This window comes from Callithrix jacchus, chromosome 6, assembly GCF_049354715.1.
Source record: "Callithrix jacchus isolate 240 chromosome 6, calJac240_pri, whole genome shotgun sequence".
NCBI lineage: Eukaryota > Metazoa > Chordata > Mammalia > Primates > Cebidae > Callithrix > Callithrix jacchus.
The window spans coordinates 160,754,377-160,777,860 of NC_133507.1; the positions used below are offsets into that span (position 1 = coordinate 160,754,377).

The window sequence follows — 23,484 nt, forward strand, 5'->3', positions numbered from 1 at the left end:
GAAGTACAAGAGGTGGGTGCACAGAGAGAGACTGATCACATGAAGTCCCCACAAGGAACATGGGACTCTCCCTGCATTCAGGTGGCAAGAAAAGAACTTTTAGGAGAGGCATGAGCATCATTGAGAAAGCTGGAGGTGTCCGTCACCAGTAGGACAGGGCAGAAGATGGGGAGCCTCGATGAAACTGAGTCCTCATGTGTTCTTGTGGGTGGCAGGATCCAGAACAGCTGGGACAGTGGCAGCTCACCATCTGGGGCAAGGTGCATGCAATTCCCATGACAGGCAGTGTTGGAAACGAATACTCGGTGCCGCAAAGAAAAGTCAACACTGAGACAAAGGATCTCTCAGCAAGGCAGTCTTTACTTTCTGCAGAAAGGGTGCCCCTGTCAGCCATCTTGCCACAAGAGCACAACAAACAAAGGAAAGCAGACGTGTTTATCCTTTACGCATTTGGGGTCATCCTTACTGCTGTGTCTGATCTCCGTTGGCTGGAGCCAGACTTCACAATCTAAAACTGAACCTGACTGGCTAATAACTTAAAACTTTCTTGAATAGCTAAAGGTGATGGAGAACAAAAGGAAAGAGGAAGTCTAAATAAGGAAGGGCAGGAAGTTGCTTGCAAAAGGACTTAGAAAAGTAATAATGTAAATATCTTGGTCAACGTACAAGGACATAGAATGTACTGTGTGCCTGTGAACGTGTCTAGGGCTACATAGGATAGGGCTTAACTAAGAGTTACTAGCAAAAAGCCAGAAGGCTTTGAAGAAAGTCTTTAAAACAGACTATTATTTCTAACACTTATGATTTATTCTTTAACACAAGAGAAAACTTTGAAGAGGAACTTTTCTGCTTCTTACAGGCAGCAAGCCAGGACAGTGGACGAGGTGCTCAATTCACAGGTGTTGGTGGTGATCCCAAGGAGGTCCTGGGGGCCAAGAGACAGCAGCCAATGAGGGCACTACTTTCTAACATAGAATCAGTAAAGGTGGGTGGTGGATCAACAGAGGCTGGAGGCTGGTGTCAGCTACCACAAGGAAAATCACAACCCCTCACCCAGTACCCGGACCTGAGTCAATTCTCAACTAGTCCAGCTACAAAGGTCTCCTGAGACACCGCAACCAGTTAATAGAGTAGCTCCTTCCTGGTGCTTCCCTACGGGACCTCCAGTCGTTCAGAGTAACTGTCCCCTGGGGGCAGGGAAGACCTAAGCCTAGGGAAAGCTGCTGCATGCAGGGTTGAGCTGACACTGAAATCAGAGGTGTCCCTACAATCCTTGTTCAAGAAGGGCACACATAGTGCAGGTGTACCTGGGTCTCGCTGTGTGTGAGTTCTCTATGGCTGCATAACAAACTCAGTAGCTTAAAATAACCCACATGCATGATCTCTGCATGTCTGGGGGCCAGGAGCCTGGGTCCCCTGCACAGTCTCCCCAGGCTGAAATCAAGGCATCGGCCAGGACTGAGTTCTCATCTGAGGTTTGGGGTCCTCTTCCAAGTTCAGTCGTGATGGCAGAATTCAGTTCCTTGTGATTGCAAGACCGAAGTTCCTACTTTCTTGCTGGCTCTCAGCCAGGGCCTGTTCTGAGCTCTTGCAGGACACTTGCCATTCTTTGCCACCTGTCCCCTCCACAACAAGGCAGTCTGCTTCTGCCTGGCCAGGAGGAGGCTCCCTCCAGCTCAGCATCTCTCTGATGTCTTTTGAGTTCATCTAATGAGTTCAGTCCCACCCAGGACACTCTCACTTTGACTATGTCAAAGCCCACTGATTAGGGATGTTAGTGACACCTGGAGAATCCTTTCTGTCACACAAGGTAATGAAGGGCTGCAGAACATGCCACCCAAAGACATGCCACTTTGGTAAAGGATCCTTTCTAGCTAAAGGCATCTGAAAAACAGCAGATGCAGGAAGGGTGCTCGGACCTCTCCTTTGATTCCTGAAAACAGAAGACAAAGTCTCCCGTGTGAAAAACGCCCTCCCTGGCCCAGCAGAAAAGGAAATGTTCTTCAGTGGAAGTCAGAGTGGAAAAGATTCTGTACAAATGGATCTTGTTAAAGTCATTCTTACCTGCCTTTGGCCTCCCACGTAATGTAGTTACTTTCCTGCATTTGCCTCTCTTTGCTCAAACGGGTATAGAAATATTTTGTTTTTGCCAACTCTTCCGGTTCTCTTCCTAATGAGGTTGCTATGTTACATGAAATTTAGATTAAATAAATCGGTGTGCTTTGCTCCTGTAAATCTGTCTTACTCCAGGAGAATTCTTCGGCCTACCTGGGAACCCTAAGAGGTGGAAGTAAAGTGTTGCCTCGCCTACCGCTGGATAATTGTGGGAGTGATAGCCCATCACATTTGCAAATCCTGCCATCCCTCACTGAGGGCAGGAATCTTGGTGCCTTCGAAGGATTCTCCTTCCCACACTTCGCCTGTCACGGTGGGTCTGAGGGATTTGCAGACCTGCCTGCGCTCACTTCTCCAGCCCTTGACTGTATGTGGTACTGATTTGCTGGGACATGCTCATAGTCGTTTTGTGACCTGATGTATGATCGTGGCCAGTGTTTGCCAGTGTTTCACGTATGCCTGAAAAGAATGTGTTTACTACTTTAGGAATGCAAGAGTATTATTATTTTTTTGAGACGGAGTCTCGCTCTGTTGCCCAGGCTGCAGTGCAGTGGCACAATCTCGGCTCACTGCAACCTCCGCCTCCCAGGTTCAAGTGATTCTCCTGACTCAGCCTCCCGAGTAGCTGGGACTACAGGCATGCACCACCACACTCAGCTGATTCTTGTATTTTTAGTGGAGACGGGGTTTCAGGAGGTCTAACTCCTGAACTCATGTGACCCGCCTGCCTCAGCCTCCCAAAGTGCTGGGATTACAGGCGTGAGGCACGGCTCCTGGCCAAGATTACTTTTACATAGAGACATTAGTTTAACCTTAGGATGGATATACTTAGTCTATGACAGAGCCTTCACCTACTGGGCAACAGGTATCATTGTGGGAAAGGCCAAGTTTAAGCCCTTGAAATGGCCTCCTTGCCCTCTGGACCCCTGCCCTGGACAAGGCAGTAAATGAGCTGTAAGAAGATGGAGTGCAAAGAGCTTGGGCAGCATCAGCTACAGCACACGTGACGTAAGGTAAGGTGAGGGGTGGTATACAACATCGAGCTTATAAGGCATGAGGGGGTGTTGGAGTCAAAGCTCTCTACATTCCTAGTTCTAAGCTAATCGCAAGAAGTATCTGTCATTATAATATCAGCCAAAATGGACCCAAAGGAAAGAAAACATTTTGGGAGATAAAGGTGGCCGGTACATCCTGGTAAGAGGTACATTCACCAGAAAGATAAATCAGTTTAGACTTTTTGCATGTAGTGATTTAGCCCCAAAGTAACATAAAGCAAAAATTTTAAAAGTTCTCTGGAAAATTTATAAATCCATAATATTAGAGAATACTACTCATTTGACAAGTGAGACATACGAGATTTGAATAATTAACACGGTTACACTAATGTCCCCAGATCTAAAGAACCCTACACTCCTTTTTTCAGGCATTGACGGAACATTATACACAGTGGGCCACAAAGCAAATCTCAACAGGTTTCAAAGAATCGATATCGTACAGACTATCTTCTATTAGCAAAAGGTGATAGGGCTAGAAATCAGTGACAAAAAGATGACATCAAGAGAAGCTATAGGCAAGCTATCTGAACAGATAGGGAAGCTCAGGAACTTTGCCAGACGTAAGATCCACACATCCAAATTCCTCGTACTTCTATACACAGAAACACTCAGAATCCTTCAGACGCCACTTACGGTGCAGAAACGTCACGACGCATAGGGATAGATGTAGCAAAGCCTGTAAAAAGTGTTTATGGAAACAGTTGTGAAACTCATTGGAATATGTTTTAAATGGAACCGAATAACTGGTATACAGCAAGTTTCATCAATTCTGAAACACACGCTTTTCCCACATTTTTAACATCTCAGAAATCAAATATGTCAGAGTTAACTGTGTCATGGATCAATCCGCAGCACTTTTTCTTTCCCCATAGCACATAAAATAATGGTGCATCTTTTACTTGATGGCATCTTGGGTTTGATTAAATGAATACCATGTCCATGGATGGAAACGCTGAAAATTGTAAAAATGGTGATTCTCTTCAGTGCATTTTAAAACCTTAATGCAATTTTTGGCAAGTTGCTTCTGAAAATCATTAAATAGCAAAGAACTGAGAATAGGCAAGGCAATTCTGACAAATAACATGGTGGTGGAGGGGAGGTGTTTTAACCAAATGTCAAGATCTATTCTAAGCTCTAGGAATTGTGCCACATGGCATTGGCACGGGAATAGACAAACAGAGCAGCGTAACACAACAGGGTCCCCGCAGCAGCACATGCACGTATAGAAACTTGAACTATGACGGAGACGGAACTGGGGAGCAGAGGAGAGAGACTACTGAATCACTGGTGCTTGGACAACTGGTTCTCCATATTAAACAAAAGAAAAATAAAATTACGATTTCACGTCAAACTCACAAACTTGGCAGAAAAATAATCTATATATGAAAAAGGAACACTTCAGAGTTTTAGAAGGAAAAGGGGCAGGGATAGTTTTACCACCTGTGAAAGGATTTCTTTTATAGCACACAGAAACCATAAGCCATAAAGGAAGATATTAACAAATTGGACATCACGGTTCATTGCCTTTGGGGAAATGCAAATTCAAACCTCAATGGGCTGCTACATCACACCTATCCAAGTGGCTAGAGCCCAAAGCAGTGGAGGCTGCGATGCTGATGGGGACACAGAACAACCGTAGCTCCCACGCCAGTCTATCAGAAAAAAAGCCTTTATGTTTTGTTGTACTTTTTCCAATTGGAAAACATCCACCTACCATATATATGACTCAGCGACATGGTTTGGCTGTGTCCCCACCCAAATCTCATCTTGAATTGTAGCTCCCACAATTTCCACGTGTTGTGGGAGAGACCTGGTGGGAAGTGATCAAATCATGGGGTTGGGTCTTTCCCATGCTGTTCTCATGACAGTGAATAAATGTCACGAGAGCAAATGGTTTTATAAAGGGGAGTTTCCCTGCACAAGCTCTCTTCTCTTGTCTGCCATCATGTGAGACGTGCCTTTCATCTTCTGCCATGATTGTGAGGCCACCCCAGCCACATAGAACTGTGAGTCCATTAAGCCTCTTTTTCCTTATCAACTACTGAGTCTTGGACATGACTAATACACCCAGCCATCCTGTTCCTCTGTTCTTACCCTAGAGAAATGAAAGCATGTGCTCCACAAAAACCTATCTGTAAATGTCTATTGTAGCTCTATTCATAACAGCCACAAACTGGAAACAATTCTAAGGTGTTTCAGCGACTGAGTGGATAGACAGAGTGGTCCATCTACGCAGTAGAACACTACACCACAAAGAGGAATAAGCAGTTGTGGATACATATGATAACAAGTCATCATCCACTCTTCTACGTATCTCCAAGCTTGGGATATTTAACATGGGTATCCAAAATAAAATACACACGTACATAACAAAATTGCAGAGGACAATTCAAAGAACAGAATCTTTCTCTTTTTCAATATTTTGTTAGTATTCAAACAGCCAATGGCTCCTTCCCCAGTGCCAACCTTCCACAGCAGTCAAGCAACTCTGGAGCCTCCTCTCCGGTCCATTGATGAACTTTCTCACTTCACATGGCTCATGACCCTCAACAAATTATGTTGAATGGACGACCTCACTTCTGTGATCTGGAAAAGATGAAAATTCTATGTTTTTTCTTTTTTTTTTTTCTTCTTTTTTAGACAGAGTCTCATGCTATCACCCAGTCTGGAGTGCAGTGGTATAATCTCAGCTCACTGCAACCACTTGAAGCCTCCCGGGTTCAAGTGATTCTTCTGCCTCAGCCTCCCAAGTAGCTGGAATTACAGGTGCACACCACTACACTGGCTAATTTTTGTATTTTTGATAGAGATGGGGTTTCACCACGTTGGCCAGGCTGGTCTCGAACTCCTGACCTTGTGTGATCTGCTCGCCTTGGCCTCCCAAAGTTCTAGGATTACAGGCATGAGCCACTGAACTCAGCCAAATTCTGTGTTACTTCTTAACCATGTTTAGAAGCATTGCCAATTGCATAATTGAAACTCATAAAATTTCATTGAGTTTCGGCCTTAAGAATTAAATTCTATGGAGACTACTGAAGTCAATTATTTTTATATGAAAATCAGATTACATTTTTCACTAACAAGTAGTTTCTAAGACATAAAAGAATTTCCAAAATGTCATAATGAAAATTCGAATGATTGTGTGTAAGTGTGGGAAAACCCTTAACTAGTTTTCAAGGGCCCACAATGCTTTGAATTCATGTCGTTTAGTATGAGAAATCATGTTTCATCAGGATTTCACTTTTAAGTGGAAATATTCTTTGTTTTTCCTTGACTTTTTAAAACATCGGATGATTAAAAGCCCCTCATGATCACAATTTAAACATCTGAGCAGTGATTGTGTGCACGGGCACTGAAGCGAGCCCATGGCAGCCCTTGCAGCCCCCGGAGAGACAGGTGCGCTTGGTAGTCACACTGGAGGAGCACAGGGAGACTGGGGGAAATATGAAAGACCCCGTCTAAGGACGTGACCAGACTGCCTCGTGGATCTGTCTAGTCACTGCAGGAGACTTGCATTCACCATGCTGCCCAGCAAGTAAAGTGGGCATTCAGTGAGTAGCTGCTGGGTGAATTATTCCAGAAACATCTCAGGAGGGCGGAGCTAGAGAGTCTCTACCCAGGTTTGGCTGAACCAAAAGCACGTGCTTTTAATCAGTACCATACATTTTGTTACTCCTTTCTTTAGTCCCAGCCCCCACTGGATATTTCCTTTCTGAAATGGTTTTGTGGGCCAGGACTGATTAAAGAATTAGTAGGATAGGACTAATTTAATAACTGCTTTATAAAAACGAAAACCACTCTCTGCTCGGCAATACCAAAGGTAGGAATCACCCAGACACAGTTTCCCCACCTTGTTGTGCAAGACTTTGACTCGGTCCTTGGCAGACTCACGTTTAGTGTTTAGCACTGGAGGTGTTTCATTATATGAGACACCCTCTACCCCAAAACCCTGGGGCCTAGTTCCCCAGACCAGTGTGAGCTCGCCTAACTGCGGGGTCCTTCAAAGCAGCCCGTGCAATTACTATATAAACACAATAATAGGGCATCTGTTTTTTAATTTTAATTTTATTTTTTCCCACTAAAATATTCAAGTGAGAAACATTTGGAGATTTATATTCAGGGCACAAGACCAAATGGCATCCGAAGCATTTCTTTGTTAAATATAATTAATTTTTCTTGGCTTTTTTCCCCCATCATGACAAAGCTGGATCTGTACCATTCATCCTGTTTGTAGGTGACTCTTTTCCTTCCCCAAAGATTCTCTGCAGTAACCACAGAGATGCTGGAGGCAATTCTGTTTCCTTTCCTGTCCTCCTATGGCCAAATAGGAACCAGGCACTTTGAGTTACTTTGACTTTTAAAAACAAACAAACAGCCCTCCCCTGGGCTTTCACTTTCTGTTAAGAAAGTGGCTGAGCTCATTCGATTTCGCCTGGAATGGGCATGGAAACGCGTACTAGCCTCCGAGGAAAGGGCGGGCGGCTGACAGACGTGTGCAGGGGAGACAAAGAAAATATTACCTCTTTGTTTTCCTTGCTTTTTCCTAGAGAAAGGAGGACTTCTTTGTAACGTATATATACACACACCCCACAATTAGAATCTAAAGAAAGGGAGACCAGATAGCAAATGTTATTTTTCCAATAAAAGATATATGTGATCTGGCCCCTGGGTGTTGGTTTTAAGTGGAGGTATTGACTTCTGCTGACTGATGAGTGGGACATCTTTCTCCTGAAATATTGATAGTAGATTACAGGAGACCACAAACCAGCTCCATAAAGACCTCATTTCTAATCCTAATGGTGTTTTCTTTCCTCGGGTTGACTGCTGCGTTCATGATATGATGGCTTCATTCTATCTTGGGGAAAAACTTTTTACCATACTGCTAAATTAACTTGTCAAAAGCCTTCAAACTTCGGAAGCTTTTACAGCTCAATTCAGTGCCATTATTCTAGGTTGAATGGGGAGGCCACGGACTGTAAAAGCCTGCAAAAAACAAATTTCACAGGCTCTCACAGACAGAGTGAAATACGTACCTTTTGTTCAGGTTGTGGATCTTTATGGAAGACTCTGAGAATAGCTGCATTTTGCCCGTGAATTCCCGCTCTCACCCTGAAAGACTGTGTTTTTGTCCGTTGCTCTCGAAGGTCCTACCCCGTGTGTACCCTCTTCATAACGACTCGTCCCTACGGAGCAGAGCCGGGACAGGACGCTCTCCAAAACGCGGGGGCAGTGGAGCACACAAAGCCTCCTGCGCCCAGAAGGAGCCTTGGTGTTTTTGAATTCTTTTATTCTTGAAACAGATTCATGAAGGATTTCATAGCTAATTGCTGCTTATAAATGCAAGCCAACTGCCATGGCGCTTTGCAAGGTTCTATCAGGGGATCTGAGAGGAAGGAGAACGAAGACGTGGCTGGATTCATGTCAGCGTGGGAACTGCAAACCGGCCATTTGGAACGTCGGGGAGACGCACAGGTCCAACGTGAGGTGGTCTCAGTGCTGGCCTCCTGAGGACGCCAGGATGATGAGGGGTTGGGAGGAATCGCTGCGTCGCTGAGGGGGGAACTGGTGGTCAGTGCAGATGCAGCCCAAGGCTCTCACCCAGAAAAGCCCGCACCGGTGCACCTGGCGCTGGAAGAAGCCAGCACTGCTCTGGGAAGACATTTGATACGATTTGCCTCTCCCTTCTGTAGGTCATTTCTGTTCTCGTAGAATCATTTCTTTTTTTTTTTTTGAGACGGAGTTTCGCTCTTGTTACCCAGGCTGGAGTGCAATGGCGCGATCTCGGCTCACCGCAACCTCCGCCTCCTGGGTTCAGGCAATTCTCCTGCCTCAGCCTCCTGAGTAGCTGGGATCACAGGCACGCGCCACCACGCCCAGCTAATTTTTTGTATTTTTAGTAGAGACGGGATTTCACCATGTTGACCAGGGTGGTCTCGATCTCTTGACCTTGTGATCTACCCGCCTCGGCCTCCCAAAATGCCCTTGGTAGATGCTGGTGTTTCTCAGCCTCTGAGGAGGTTAGTCAGCCTGGCTGGGCTGCCCCGTGGTCTTGTGGATGAAGGCTTTGAAGATCTCTCCTCCATCAGTAAGAACTTATTTCAGGCCAGACACAGTGACTCACACCTGTAATCTCAGCACTTTGGGAGGCGGAGTCAGAAGGATGACTTTAGCCCAGGAGTTTGAGACCAGCCTGGGCAAGATAGTGAGACCCTGTGTCTATAAAATATAAAAGCATTAGCCACGTGTGGTGGCACATGCCTGTGTTCTCAGCTACCTCAGGAGGCTGAGGAAAGAGGACTGCTTGAGCCCAGGTGGTAAAGGCTGCAGTGAGACATGTTCACGCCACTGCACTCCAGCCCAGTCCGGGTGATGTCGTAAGAATCTGTTTCAAAAAAAAAAACAGGCTGGGCATGGTGGCCCATGTCTGTAATCCCAACACTTTGGGAGGCCGAGGTCGGTGGATCACCTGAGGTCAGGAGTTCGAGACCAGCCTTATCAATATGTTGAAACCCTGTCACTACTAAAAATACAAAACTTAGCTGGATCTGGTGGTGGTGGGCACCTGTAATCCCAGCTACTCGGGAGGCTGAGACAGGAGAGCTGCCACGTGACCAGGAAGTGGCAGGGCAGGGGGATCTTCTGTCTGTCCACCTGGGACTTTCCCCAGGCACCTTCTGTGGTTGCCAGGGATAGAAAACATGGCCCTGGGGGCGAAACGCTGAACCTGAGCAGGCAGACCCTGCCTAGCCCAAAGAGCATAGGGAAATGCGGACGCTTAACCAAGTCAGAGGTTCATCGTTTGTGTTAACAATGGACTTTGTTTGCCAGAGATGCTTTTCAATATTGAAGTTCTTTTTTCCAGTAGAGGTTTTCTGGTGAACTCAAAATATAATTGCGAAGTTAGAAATGCGATTTTGCCAAGCTATCTTTACCACACACACAAATAGATGAACTCGCCGAGGACTCGGGCTTTATGTACGGGGCTGCATCTGTTGCCGTGGCCTTCATGCTGTCAGTCCCAGGCAACGAGAACATGAGCAATGCAGGAACCCCAGCAAAGCAGAAAAGAGAAGTCATCCTCGGAAACGCTGCTAGGATTCTGAGAAGTGTGTCGCTCCTGAAGATTACACAGAACGTAAGTGAAGGAACAGGAGAGAGGAAAATACCCAAAACAGGTAGAGAGGGTCGCTGTGAGTGTGTCTAGACACGTACACACAGATGACACCTGTGATACTCACACGTGCGACAGACCCGGTCTTCGCGTCCCTCCAGACTGCATGTGTTGCAACCCTAACCTCCGAGACGGTGGTCTTAGGGGGTGGGGTTTTTGGGAGCTGATCAGGCCACGAGGACGGAGCAGTCACGAGTGGGATTCGCACCCTTACGAAAGGGACCCCAGTGAGCTCTCTTGCCCCGTGAGGGTGCCTCTGAACTGGGAAGCAGCCCTCACCAGGTACTGCATCTGCCAGCACCTGGATCTCGGACTTTCTAGGCCCAGAACCATGATGCATACATGTGTGTAGCTCAAGTCCCCCATCTGCGGTGCTTTGTTTGCCGTGGCAGCCCGAGCAGGTTAAGGCAGTCTGGATGTGTGCCACAGAAAAGATGGAAGGCGGGTTCCGAGTTTCCTTGGTACCTGGTACCTGTCTGCACCCTTCATTCCCTGCTAAACCCAGGCCCCTGGGCTGGTGAGACCAGCTCTCCCCATGAGGGTGGGGTGGCCCTGCCAGCCGCCCTGCCAGCCCCCCTGCCTGGGTCTTCATCATCCCTGAGGGCTCAGCTCCACTGCCAGCAACTCCGGAGGCCCTCCCTGGCCCCTGCTTTTCTCTGTGACAGCCCCGCTGGTTTTCACCTGAGGCCTTACCAAAGCGCCTCGGCTGCAGCCACCTGTGCTACTACTGTGGCCTGGCTCCTGCTGCGAGGGAGCTCCAGAGAGCAGGCGTCTTCCTGAACCTCCAGGGGTCGAGGAATCAGAACTAGAGCAGCTCGGAGGCTCAACACCCCTCCCAGGTGGGCCAGAGCGCTCCTCACACTTGGGTTCATTTAGGGCCCAGGGGAGGGCAGCTCTATTGTTCCATCAGTCTAACTCCCCCATCCCCCAACCTCAACGTTCCTGCCTGGACATCAAGGGCTCCCCAGTGCAGACTGCATGTCCAGGGAGCCGCTGTGTGCGCCGTGACGGGATCCGCAGCTGCCAAGTGCCCTGTGCACTGTGCCAGGTCCGGGGAGAGGACTGCGGAGAAACACAGGGGCAGTAAGTGTTGGGGACCCAACCAAGGGCACGGGGTGAGCCAGGTAGCAAATGTTTTTTCTGGCTGTTTAAAAAATACAATGAATGGCACCAAGAAACATTATCTGTGAGACTAAGCCAGGTTCAGAGACAGAACATATTTATATGAAACAGGTAATTTTAGGGAATGGACAGAGAAAAATCGTTTTGAGAACACAGACTTACATGTTCATTAACATGAGAATTTTATAGAATGTCCACTGTATTTACGTGTGTGCACACGTGTGTGTACCCCCATACACACCCTCACTCTCCCCATCCCACGGGGATTCATGCGACACCGAAGCTTCCTTTGCCGAAAAATGTCCAGAAAAAAAAGGGCTCACAGAAGACTCTGGAGGGCACTGGGAGGACGAAGCAAAGGAAGAAGCAAACGATTGTACCTTTTATAGGGTGGGGGAGGAGGGGGACAGAGAGAAAAGGAGAGGAGGAGGGAGAAAGTAACCGTCCTCGCCCACGGCCCTCCAGGGGCGTGCCCGGGACAGCCTGTTTCGGAATCAGAGGAGGCTTGACTGGCAACCAAAGTGTTGACAAGATTGTAGCTCGCGCTCGTTACCCTCGCTCTCTTGTGCTTGGCTGCTCTTCCTGAAAGTTGCCAGCCGCTGTGCTAGCATCATGTCCCCAAAACGTGGCCTCCAGAGGAAGAAACACTGTGTTCTCTGGACATTTACTCGGGGACGTCCTGAGATCACTGGAGGCTGGAAGGGAGGCGAGCAGAATAGCAATCGTGTGAGTCTTTCTGCCAAGCATTGGGAAGCCCCGCTGGCCCGAGTGGGAGTAATCCTTTTCTGAGACTCGGCAGCCTGGGGTCAGGGTGTGGAAGCTCTAGTCTTCATAGATGGCTGCTGCTGAGCTCAGCTGGTGCCGGGGCCACCCCCACCAAGCCAACGCTCACCTGGCCTGCCCTGCAGCTGACCCTGCACTGGGCGGGGGGTCCCTGCTTCCCGGCGCTGACTCAGAGCCGTGGATCACAGCCTGTCCTGGACTCCAGGCAGTAGTGACGTCTCTTCACTTTGGAGTCCAAGTGACTTGGTGAGTAAAGAATTTCAGGCTCAAAGCTTATGGTATCAGCAACACCTTTCAGAAGTAAGTTTTACAGCCACGAATGAACTACGAAGCCCAAACCTTTGGGAATCCCATTCCCATTCGCATATGTCAGGCCCGGCTCCTCTGGGGCCAGCTACACTCTCGTACCACCTCCCGTCACCCCAGCCGTCACTTAGCCCAGCTCTTTTGTTCACGGGCCTTGGCCACATCCTTCTATCCTTTGCCTCGACCCAGCTGGGCATTGCTCAGAGGTCAGCTGAGGGCCCTGTCCTTCATGGAACTGGCCAAACCTGATGGAAACTCTAAGCCCGTGGTCTTAAATCCAGAATTGCGCAGACTGTGGCTGACATTGATATCACTGGCCTTCCTCCCACCCTGTCAGGTCAAGAGAGAATCCCTGCACCTCCAATCCCTTCAGCAGTTTTTGCTCAGGCGTTTTGTCAGCTGAGTGTCTTTAGGAAGCCACAGAGAGCTAGTGGGAAAGACCCTGGCCCTCCAGGATGTCCTGGAGGATGGGGACGTACACCCACCTGCTGACCTCTCCGCCCCGGGAGCGCAGAGCACAGGGGCCTGGGCTTGGGGTGGGCACCCCCAGTGATAGGGCTCTGAAAAGTCAAGTAGCCTCATGAGCATCAAGTTCCCTTTGTTAAGGTGGGAAGCCCAGCACTGCTGGAGCTGTGAATTAGTGCAGGAAGAGACCCTGGAGCTCCCTCCACAACAAACCAGCCCTCCATCCTTCCATCACCTTCCCTCTGGCTCCAGGAGCGCCACACACTCACATCTGCTCTCCTTCTCCATCCTAAGTCTTCTTCCTACAAATAAGTTCCCTTCCTCAGAAGCATTCAGTTAGTATGATTTTTCTAGCTTTCTGTAAAGTTAATTACGTTTTCATACAATTGATAACACGTCAGAGTTCTCCCCTCCTGGGAAGGACTCCTTTCTGAGCACCGTTGCAGAGTTATCGTGATAGGGCAAAAACATGCAGGTGGCTAAGGAGAAAATACAGGGAGAGGCTGTTGTCCCCTCGCCCCACACCCGCTCCTGCCCGCGTCTCACCAACACCTGCTTCTCCACCCTTCCCCTTTCTTCGTTAACAGAATGCCCGTTGGTCAGATCTGGGCAGCAGTCTGTCGACCTCAGCACAGGTAGTCCTGACCTCAGTCTGAGGTTTCAAATCCTGACTGATCTAACCCATTGCTGGTAATTCATCCCTAGACCAGGAATTGGTCAGGACCAGCCAGCAGTCGCAATCTGACAGTGTGATGAAATGCAAGTCGGTAAGCGGGTTACCAGGGATGACTTTGTTTTCTGGATAAAAAAGGGCAGACTTGGGGCCAGACACGGTGGCTCACACCTGTAATCCCAGCACTTTGGGAGGCTGAGGTGGGTGGATCACCTGAGGTCAGGAGTTTCAGACTGGCCTGGCCAACATGGCAAAACCCCGTCTCTACTAAAAGTACAGAAATTAGCCAGGTGTGGTGTCTTGTACCTGTAGTCCCAGCTGCTCAGGAGGCTGAGGCAGGAGAATCACTTGAACGTGGGAGGTGGAGGTTTCGGTGAGCCAAGATCGCGTCACTGCACTCCAGCCTGGGGTGACAGAGCCAGACTCCATCTCTCTCTCTCTCTCTCTCTCTCTCTCATACACACACACACACACACACACACACACACAAAAGGATGGACTTAGATGCCCAGCCCTGTTTTCCTTTTGCTCTTCCCCGTTTTGTTTTGTTTTGTTAACTGGAGCATGGATGTGATGTTGGAGGTGCAGCAGCCTGCTGTGGGCAGGAGGCAGCAACGTGGAGATGAAAGTTGACTCACGGAGGATACTGGAGCAGAAAGTTGGGAGATCCCGAGGTTCCTGGACAGTACAAATGAGAGTGATGGCAGCCTTGGGCTGCCCACCTCCAAACTTTTTCTACGTGAGAAAAACAAACCCCAGTGTTGAAGCTGCTGAGACTCAGCAATCTGTAGCCTAAAGCATTCCTACACAATCTCTCTGCCTTGATCTGTTCTGTGCTTTTATTTTCCTCCCCTTTGAAGCATTTCACGTTGCAGGGAATGAAAAATACAAATCACTTTTTCTTCTAGGTCATTTGCACACGGAGATCTCCTGTATCTTGGAAGATCTTCCAGCATCCCCTATATCTTGACAGAATGTATAACTTGAAGTTAAAAAAATACTTCCAGATAATAATCATGAAGGCATTATTTAGCTCTCTGCAATCTAGGAAAGTTCTACAGAGCTCAGCTGCGTTTTCATCTAGCAAAACAAACCCTGAGTGTAAACGCTGGTCGACGGATGCCCGAGACAGAGGCAGATCCCACCCTGAGGAGGACCAAGAATCATCATCGCCAAGAGATGAGGCTTTGCGCCCTGAAGCATGTGCTTTTATGAAACTGACATTAACGCTAGGCTTGTCTGTTGTTAAGAGCCCTCTCACACCGTCAGAAGATAGCTGTGTTCAGCAGGAAATGCAGTAGCCTGGGCCCTCAATGTTCTTTAATAACCAGAACTGCACTTATTTTTGCACCAGCCTAATACTTGGTACCCTCTTCGGTTTGCATCCAGCCTGTTCGGCCTTGTGATCTGAGCAATGCTTCCAGTCTTCCCTCTTCAGCCAAATCGGATCCGTACCTGGAGGTAAACGACTCATGGGAAGACCCTACATAACGTCCCTGCCTTGATCAGTTCTATGACTCTATTTTCCTCTCCTGTGATGCATTTCACGTTGCAGGGAATGAAAAGCAAACACGAATCCCTTTTCTTTCCTGGGTCATCACCTCGGAGAACGGTTGTACACTGAGATCTCCTGTATCTTCGAAACAGATATTTTAATACAACTTGTTTTCGTAAGTAGTCCCTTGCTTGTGGGGCGGTTTCAGTTGCAATAAAGAGGGAAACTCAGAAACTGTAATTCATTATCTTAGATTGGGACACAAATGCCAGCATTTCAGATTTATTTGTTCTCAGCATTTTTCCTTGAAGTAACAACTTTTCATATCTGAAGGCTTCCTAACATTCTAAACAAGGTCACGTCAGGGAAGGAAAGTGCTTTGGAGTCATAAAATCTGCACATTTTTATGTATGCATGAGGAAGACCTGAGCCCTTTATGCCTTCTTTTACTTTTCTTTTCCTGTATTGACTTTAGTTAGACATAACGTGAGGTACATACGAGTATGAAATGTATTTACCCCAATTCAAGTAAAATGTATTTCTACATGTGTGGTTAGCGAGGTTTAATAATTTACATGAGTTCATTGCGGTGGAAACTTTCCATGGTACTGATCATTACATGAAATTCTATTATTTGTTTTGTTGCTGATTTTGGTTTTTGTAGGAGGAAGGATTTTGACTTTCCTTTCCACTGCTGGGTGCTCGTCACTGAGCAGAAAGCCTGGGACAGAGTAAGCACCCACTCAACATTTGCATGTATTAACGACGGTGCGATCAGCGTGGCTTCTGTAGCACTGCATTTCATCCCATAGTCACTACTTAAAAAAAAAAATGTTTGGCTTTTGCCTAAACCGTAACATTCTACAAAATTTCCTAATTCCTAGATTCCAGCAGGATTTGTTCGTAAAAAATGTCTGTTCTTTGGGTGTTGTCTCGACGAAAGCACAAGGCTCCTTGTTGTGCTGCTGACCCTGGTGACTGTGAGCCTTGGCCTCCCTGGGCTGGCTGCATTTGCTTGTTCACTTGCCCATGCTAACTGCAGCTGCCCGTGTGTTTATTTTGGTCATGTATTTCAAAGGACCATTTCTGCCCTAAAGTAAACAAACATAATGGAACAGCTGTGACTGATAAAAACTCCCAGGCATAATCATCACCCTCTTGTACATATCCTGCGGTTTCGGATTTAATTTAAATTTTTTTCCCCTTAACTCTTGATTCATGATTGGTACTGTGGAGTCCACGGAAAATGACTGCAAGCCCGTTCTGTCCCCTGCGGGGGCACAGATGAGGAAGAACATTGGAAGCCGTCCTCCTTCCTGCGTGGGCAGTGGGGATGCTGGCTGCAGGCTGTGGCTGCGGGGCTGTGCTCCCCCAGTGCAAAGCTTGCTGGAGCAGTGAGTGCGTGGGTGGGCGAGGCAGGCTGCAGTGTTCCCAGGCTGCAGGTCCCACATGGGTGGATGCTGGGGGCCAGGCATAGGTCTGGACAAGGAGCCTCCTGAGTGACACCCCCACATGCTAGGGGTGAACACTGAGACCACTAGGCTCCTCAGGCCATTGGGAGGACCACGGTGGCTCTTGGCTGGACAGAGCCTAGAATCTGTCCCCCCACAGCCTGGTGTTGGACAGGGGCTGGACCCCTTTGTCATCCTGGCCATCAGCCTCATATATTGTAAAAGATCACTGATATGATGGAAGCTGTGAGATCCACAGCATTTTATTTGTTCTATGAATGCTAGATTGCACCTTATTTATATCTGAAAAAAATGCTCCTTTCCCAAATCATTGATGAGCTTTGGAATTCCTTATAGACCACAAACCCTGGATACTTTTGATAGAACTAACACACTGTGGTGGATCAGCGATGCATTTAAAACTTGAGACATGGCTGGGCGCGGTGGCTCACGCCTGTAATCCCAGCACTTTGGGAGGCCGAGGCGGGCGGATCACGAGGTCAGGAGATTGAGACCATCCTGGTCAACATGGTGAAACCCCGTCTCTACTAAAAATACAAAAATTAGCTGGGCATGGTGGCACGTGCCTGTAATCCCAGCTACTCAGGAGGCTGAGGCAGGAGAATTGCCTGAACCCAGGAGGCGGAGGTTGCGGTGAGCCGAGATCACGCCATTGCACTCCAGCCTGGGTAACAAGAGTGAAACTCTGTCTCAAAAAAAAAAAAAAATTGAGACATTCCTCAAAACATTCAGTGTCTGATCCATATGTTACCATGTGGGAACATACAGTCCCATATGAACCATCAATCCCACTTCTGGGGATAGACCCAAAATAATTGAAAGAGGAGACTTGAAATGATATTTGGATGCCCACGTTCACAGCACATTATTCACGAAAGCCGATGTTTCCAGTGGTGGGAACAACCCAAATGACAAGCAACAACTGAGTGTACAAACGGAACGGTGGCCCGTCCCCACGGTGGGTAGGATTGAGCCTTTAGAACATCGACACGGTGGAGTAGGATTGAGCCTTTAGAACATCGACACGGTGAGTAGGATTGGGCCTTTAGAACATCGACACGGTGAGTAGGATTGGGCCTTTAGAACATCGACACGGTGGAGTAGGATTGGGCCTTTAGAACATCGACACGGTGAGTAGGATTGGGCCTTTAGAACATCGACACGGTGAGTAGGATTGGGCCTTTAGAACATCGACACGGTGGAGTAGGATTGAGCCTTTAGAACATCGACACGGTGGAGTAGGATTGAGCCTTTAGAACATCGACACGGTGAGTAGGATTGAGCCTTTAGAACATCGACACGGTGAGTAGGATTGAGCCTTTAGAACATCGACACGGTGAGTAGGATTGAGCCTTTAGAACATCGACACGGTGAGTAGGATTGAGCCTTTAGAACATCGACATGGTGAGTAGGATTGAGCCTTTAGAACCATTGACACGGTGAGTAGGATTGAGCCTTTAGAACATCGACACGGTGGAGTAGGATTGAGCCTTTAGAACATCAACACAGTGAGTAGGATTGAGCCTTTAGAACCATTGACACGGTGAGTAGGATTGAGCCTTTAGAACATCGACACGGTGAGTAGGATTGAGCCTTTAGAACATCGACACGGTGAGTAGGATTGAGCCTTTAGAACCATTGACACGGTGAGTAGGATTGAGCCTTTAGAACATCGACACGGTGAGTAGGATTGAGCCTTTAGAACATTGACACGGTGAGTAGGATTGGGCCTTTAGAACATCGACACGGTGAGTAGGATTGGGCCTTTAGAACATCGACACGGTGAGTAGGATTGGGCCTTTAGAACATCGACACGGTGAGTAGGATTGGGCCTTTAGAACATCGACACGGTGAGTAGGATTGGGCCTTTAGAACATCGACACGGTGAGTAGGATTGAGCCTTTAGAACATCCACACGGTGAGTAGGATTGGGCCTTTAGAACATCGACACGGTGAGTAGGATTGAGCCTTTAGAACATCGACACGGTGAGTAGGATTGAGCCTTTAGAACATCCACACGGTGAGTAGGATTGGGCCTTTAGAACATCGACACGGTGAGTAGGATTGAGCCTTTAGAACATCCACACGGTGAGTAGGATTGGGCCTTTAGAACATCGACACGGTGAGTAGGATTGGGCCTTTAGAAGACAGGAAACTCTCATACCTGCTACAATATGGGTGAACCCTGAAAACATTATTCTACTGAGTGAAATAAGCCGGACATAAAAGGAAAACTATTCCATTCACTGGAGGCACCTAGAGTGGTCACGTACACAGAGACAGAAAGTGGAGTGGTGGGTACCAGAGGCCGGAGAAGGGAGAATGAATGAGGAGGTGGTGTTGAATGCGGACCCATGAATTTTGGGATTTGGGGATGATGAAAAAGTTCCGGAAATTGACGGTAGTGATGGTTTCAACGACATGAATCTACTCAATGCCACTGAAATGCACACTTAAAAATGGCTTAAAATGGCAATTTTAAGTATATTTTACCACCAAAAAAAAGCTGAAACAAAATAAATATTTGCAAAAGAAGTTCCAGAAAATTCTTATGCTGATGAATAAAGGTCAGCTGATTATTAATCAAGTCTGTCTCGTGAGGCTGCATGGCTTACACTCCTTTGAACGGCGGACGCGTGTGCATGGAACTCCCGCGGTGGCTGGGAACCTCCTGCACCTGCTTTATGAGAGAAACTTCCCCAGAGGGTCCCGCTTTCCTACCTCCAGTTCCATGCTCTGCTAACATCCCAAATCCTCTATGGGATTTTTGGGCATGCCTGTGTACTTGAGTCACAGGGCCCCCTGCAGCTCCTGCCCATGACTCAGCCTGTGGTGTCTTGTCCACTCCCACACCCACCTGGGAGCAGAACTTGGCATTTCATGGGTTTCCTTAGAAACAGGACCAACACAGTGGTCAAGATAAGACACTCACACGCACGTGGGGTTTGACCCTTGTGGATTCTCCCCTGCTTCACTTATGAGAGCTTTGCCGTGTATCCCGAGGGCTGGCCCGCAAGCCCGTCCCACTGCTTTTTTTTCCAGAACCTCCTGATGATTCATGAGCTTCCTACTTAATTGTGAATTTGCGGAAATCTTGTTGGGGTTTTGTTTAGAATCTCACTGAATTTGTAGATTAATTTAGGGTAGGGTTGACGTCTGTGGCATCTTTTCAGCAATGAATGGGGTATTTTTTCTCCATTATCTTAAGGTCTGATTTTTAAAGATCCTTCCTTGTAGTCTTATAGTTCAGACAGGCAAAGCACACGCCCTGTTGGATTTGGGGGTCTTTCGTAGCTTTTCTGTTACGTTTTCCAGCTGGTTATTGGCGCTGTGTGGGAAAGCCACTGATTGCAGTTTCTGTTGATCTGATGTCTTGGTGTCTCAGGGCTGTACAACAAAAACACCACAAGTTGGGTGGCTTGTAAACAACAGACATCTATTTCTCGCAGTCTGGAGGCTGGAAAACTCAAGGCCAAGGTGCCAACAGACTCAGTGCCCGCTGAAGCCTGACTTCCGGGTTCACCATGTCTACATGGTGGAGCAAGCGAGGGCGCTGTGGGACCCCTTTTTCAGGTGCTAACACCAATCACAAGAGCTCTGACCCTATGACCTGGTAACCCCCAAAAGGTCCACCTCCGAATACCAACGCCCTCAGCAGTAGGCTTCAATACCTGAATTTTGGAGGGATAGGACCATTGGGTCTCTAGAGATCTGCTATCCTGTCTCCTGGATGCATTGTTACTCATTCTCAAAGTCTGCTAGGTGTCCAAGTCCCCCATGCCACACAACTCCAGGGAGCACCCCCCACACACACATGCATTCTGTAGAAACGGCGGCTGTGAGGGGTGAACATCTAGGCAGCCCTGCTTGATGCTCTGGGTTTTCTATGCAGCTAATTTCGTATCCGCAAAGAACGTCTTTTTTCCTCCTGTTTGAATCTCATTCCTTGTATTCTTTTTCCTCACTATTGTATTGGCCGAAACTTCTGCTAAAAGTACTGCACGATAGGCTAATAAGCACATTTGATTTTTTGTTTTTGTGCGACTTTACCATTCAGAGTGGTCATTGCTATAGATTTCTTTTTATCAAGCAGAATTAGAAAATTCTGTAAATAAATGCACTTTATTGAGTACTTTTTGATTCTTAGTTTCCAATGACTTCTGTTTTCAATCATGCACGTGTGTTTTAATTTATCAAAGCCCTTTTATATGGCAAATACTGAGATTCTTTGCTCTATAAAACTATTATTGGAGAGAATTACACTGATATGTTTTAAAAATGCTGACTCACCTCTGGATCACTGGGATAAAGACTGCTTGGACATGATGTATTATTTTTAACTTTTTTTCTTATGAAATATAAAGTGAAAATGCATAAAACATACACATCTGGTTTAATGAATTACTATACATTGAACTGAATGCCTCTTCCCAGTCACAGCTCCTTCTCACCCCTCAGACCAGTCACAACCTCAACTTTGATTGTACCAACTTTCTCATTTTCTTTATACTTTTTAGCCTAAATATGGATCTCCAGACACGATAATTTTATTTTGCCCTTTCGGGCCTTTATGTAAACGGAATCAAGCGTGCAGTTTTGTGGTCTGCCTGCTTCTTTCCTGGCCCTTCTGCTTTCTCAGTACCTGCTGTGGTTTGGCTGTTGTTTGTATCGGTTCTCATTCATGTGGTCTTGTTTACTTCTCTGTCTGGTCGTCTTTACTTGTGTAGTGAAGACTGTATTGTTGCTGTTGTTTATTTTTCAGGAAAAAAAATGAGAACTGTTGTGTATTTTCCTCTTTCAGAGGAGTTTCATTTATGTGGGAATCACCTGTGAGCTCACTATGAGTCACTGGCAATCCAGGATCACTTTTATCTAATTTTTAATTTTCTAATTCTGCTGATTCAGAAGTAGACTGTAAGATTTGCTTCCTCTGGCTCACCCTAACTTCTAGGAAGTGGTGTGCTGTGACCGTGAGAGCTGACTGCACTCTTCCCAGCTCTGTGTCCAGCGGTGTCATGCCGGCAGCATGAAATTGGCCTCGGTAGGAGTATTTACACCATGGCAGTTGGCAGGTTGCAAACGAGGGCTTTGTATCTTGGACAGCCAGTTGCTAAGAATTTATTACCACATGGCTGCTCCTAGGGTTCAGCTCTTTGAGGTTTCTACCTAAAATGTGGGGTTGTTTTATAGGCTTCCTGGCCTGGGAAGACCTCAGATGTTAAATTTTTCCCATAAGCCTGGCAAGCCTGAAACATATAACAGAGCCCCTCAACACCCTCTTCCACAGAGCAAATGACCATCTTGGCAGAAGTAACCTTAAAAACTGGTCTCACTTGGGTCGTCCACATTTTGGCAATTATGAATAGAGCCAACAGAAACCTTTGTGCATAGGTTTTTGTACAAACATGCATTTCAGTTTCTCCAGGATAAGCACAGTGGGCTTGCCGGGTCACCTGGTAAGTGTGGGTTCAGATTTGTAAGGTGCCCCAAGCAGTTTTCCAGCATGTTCGCACCGTTTTGCATTCCCACTAGCAGTAGATGGCAGGTCCGTAGCTCTGCATCCTTATCAGCACCTGGAGCTGTCAGGTGATGTGTGCATATACGTATTTGTTTTCTGTTTATTTTATCTTTTATTTTAGCAATTCTGACAGATGTGTAGTGGCGCCTCGTTCTGGTTTTAATTTTTGTTTCCCTAATGCCTACTGAGGCTGAGAATCTTTTTGTAGGCTTCTTTTCCATGGGTATATCCTCTTTGCTGAAGTGTCTGTTTAAATCATTTAAACGGGATTACTGGCCGGGCGTGGTGGCTCATGCCTGTAATCCCACCACTTTGGGAGGCCGAGGCAGGTGGATCACTTGAAGTCAGGAGTTTGAGCCCAGCTTGGCCAATATGGTGAAATCCCATCTCTACTAAAAATACAACAACAACAACAAATTCGCCAGGTGTGGTGGCGCACACCTGTCATCCCAGCTATTCAGGAGACTGAGGCAGGAGAATCACTTGAACCTGGGAGGTGGAAGCTGCAGTGAGCTGAGACCGTGCCACTGCACTGCAGCCTGGGTGACAGAACCAGACTCTGTCTCAAAAACAAACAAACAAATAAATAAATAAATAAATGGGATTATTCGTCCTCTCACTGTTGGGTTTTGAGTGTCTTTAAATATATTCTGTACGTAAATCCTTTGTTGGATATGTGGTTTGCAAATATTTGTTTTCTCGTGCTTATGTTTTATTTAACTTCCTTTTGTTTCTTCCATTGGCTGAGATGAGTGGATAAGCGGAATGTAAAAGAGAACTCAGAAGAAAAGCCACTCATGCCTCGGTTTCTATGCAGGTACCTAGGAAAGAACCAAGTGGTTTCCAGTGTCCCCATCGTTATGAGGACCTTCGGGAAGTGGATGTTGAGTGGGGCCGAAGGTCGAGGTGACTGTAGTTTTTTCTGTAATGCTTGACATTTTTCCTAAGAGAAAGCTTTTTGATGTATTTATGAAGAAACACACTGATATGTGAATACGATCTGCTATCTACTATGACCAATGCCCCCAAATAAACGACTTTTAAAATCAAGAAAGCAAGAGATACTCAAAAACAAAAGAACATTTTAAAAATCAAAATTAATATATTTAGCTTCCTGAGAAGCCTGTTGCGCGCGCACGTGCGTGCACACACCACACACACACACACCCCAAAAAGCACATGACTAAAAATGTTCAGCTGCCAATGAGAATGTGTCAGATTAACAGCAGTCTCAGCAGACGGAGTGAGTCACACATGCTTCACACACCCTCTGAGCCCTTAGGCGTGGCGGCCCGTGGGCCCTCAGACT

The 23,484-nt window shown here is 47.1% G+C and overlaps 2 long non-coding RNA genes across 3 annotated transcripts; one reads left to right on the plus strand and one right to left on the minus strand.

The window, feature by feature from the left end:
* Positions 1-342: 342 nt before the first annotated feature.
* On the minus strand, positions 343-8,349 carry LOC144576842 (uncharacterized). Its single transcript, XR_013519430.1, has 2 exons — positions 8,204-8,349; positions 343-5,756 (listed from the first exon to the last, which is right to left on the minus strand). It is a non-coding gene; the product is annotated as an uncharacterized LOC144576842 (long non-coding RNA).
* A 2,940-nt stretch (positions 8,350-11,289) lies between these two features.
* On the plus strand, positions 11,290-23,229 carry LOC144576841 (uncharacterized). 2 transcript variants are annotated; one of them, XR_013519428.1, is made up of 2 exons: positions 11,290-11,424; positions 14,599-23,229. It is a non-coding gene; the product is annotated as an uncharacterized LOC144576841 (long non-coding RNA). The 2 variants fall into 2 exon arrangements; XR_013519429.1 differs by lacking the exon at positions 11,290-11,424 and adding an exon at positions 12,240-12,492.
* Positions 23,230-23,484: the final 255 nt, after the last annotated feature.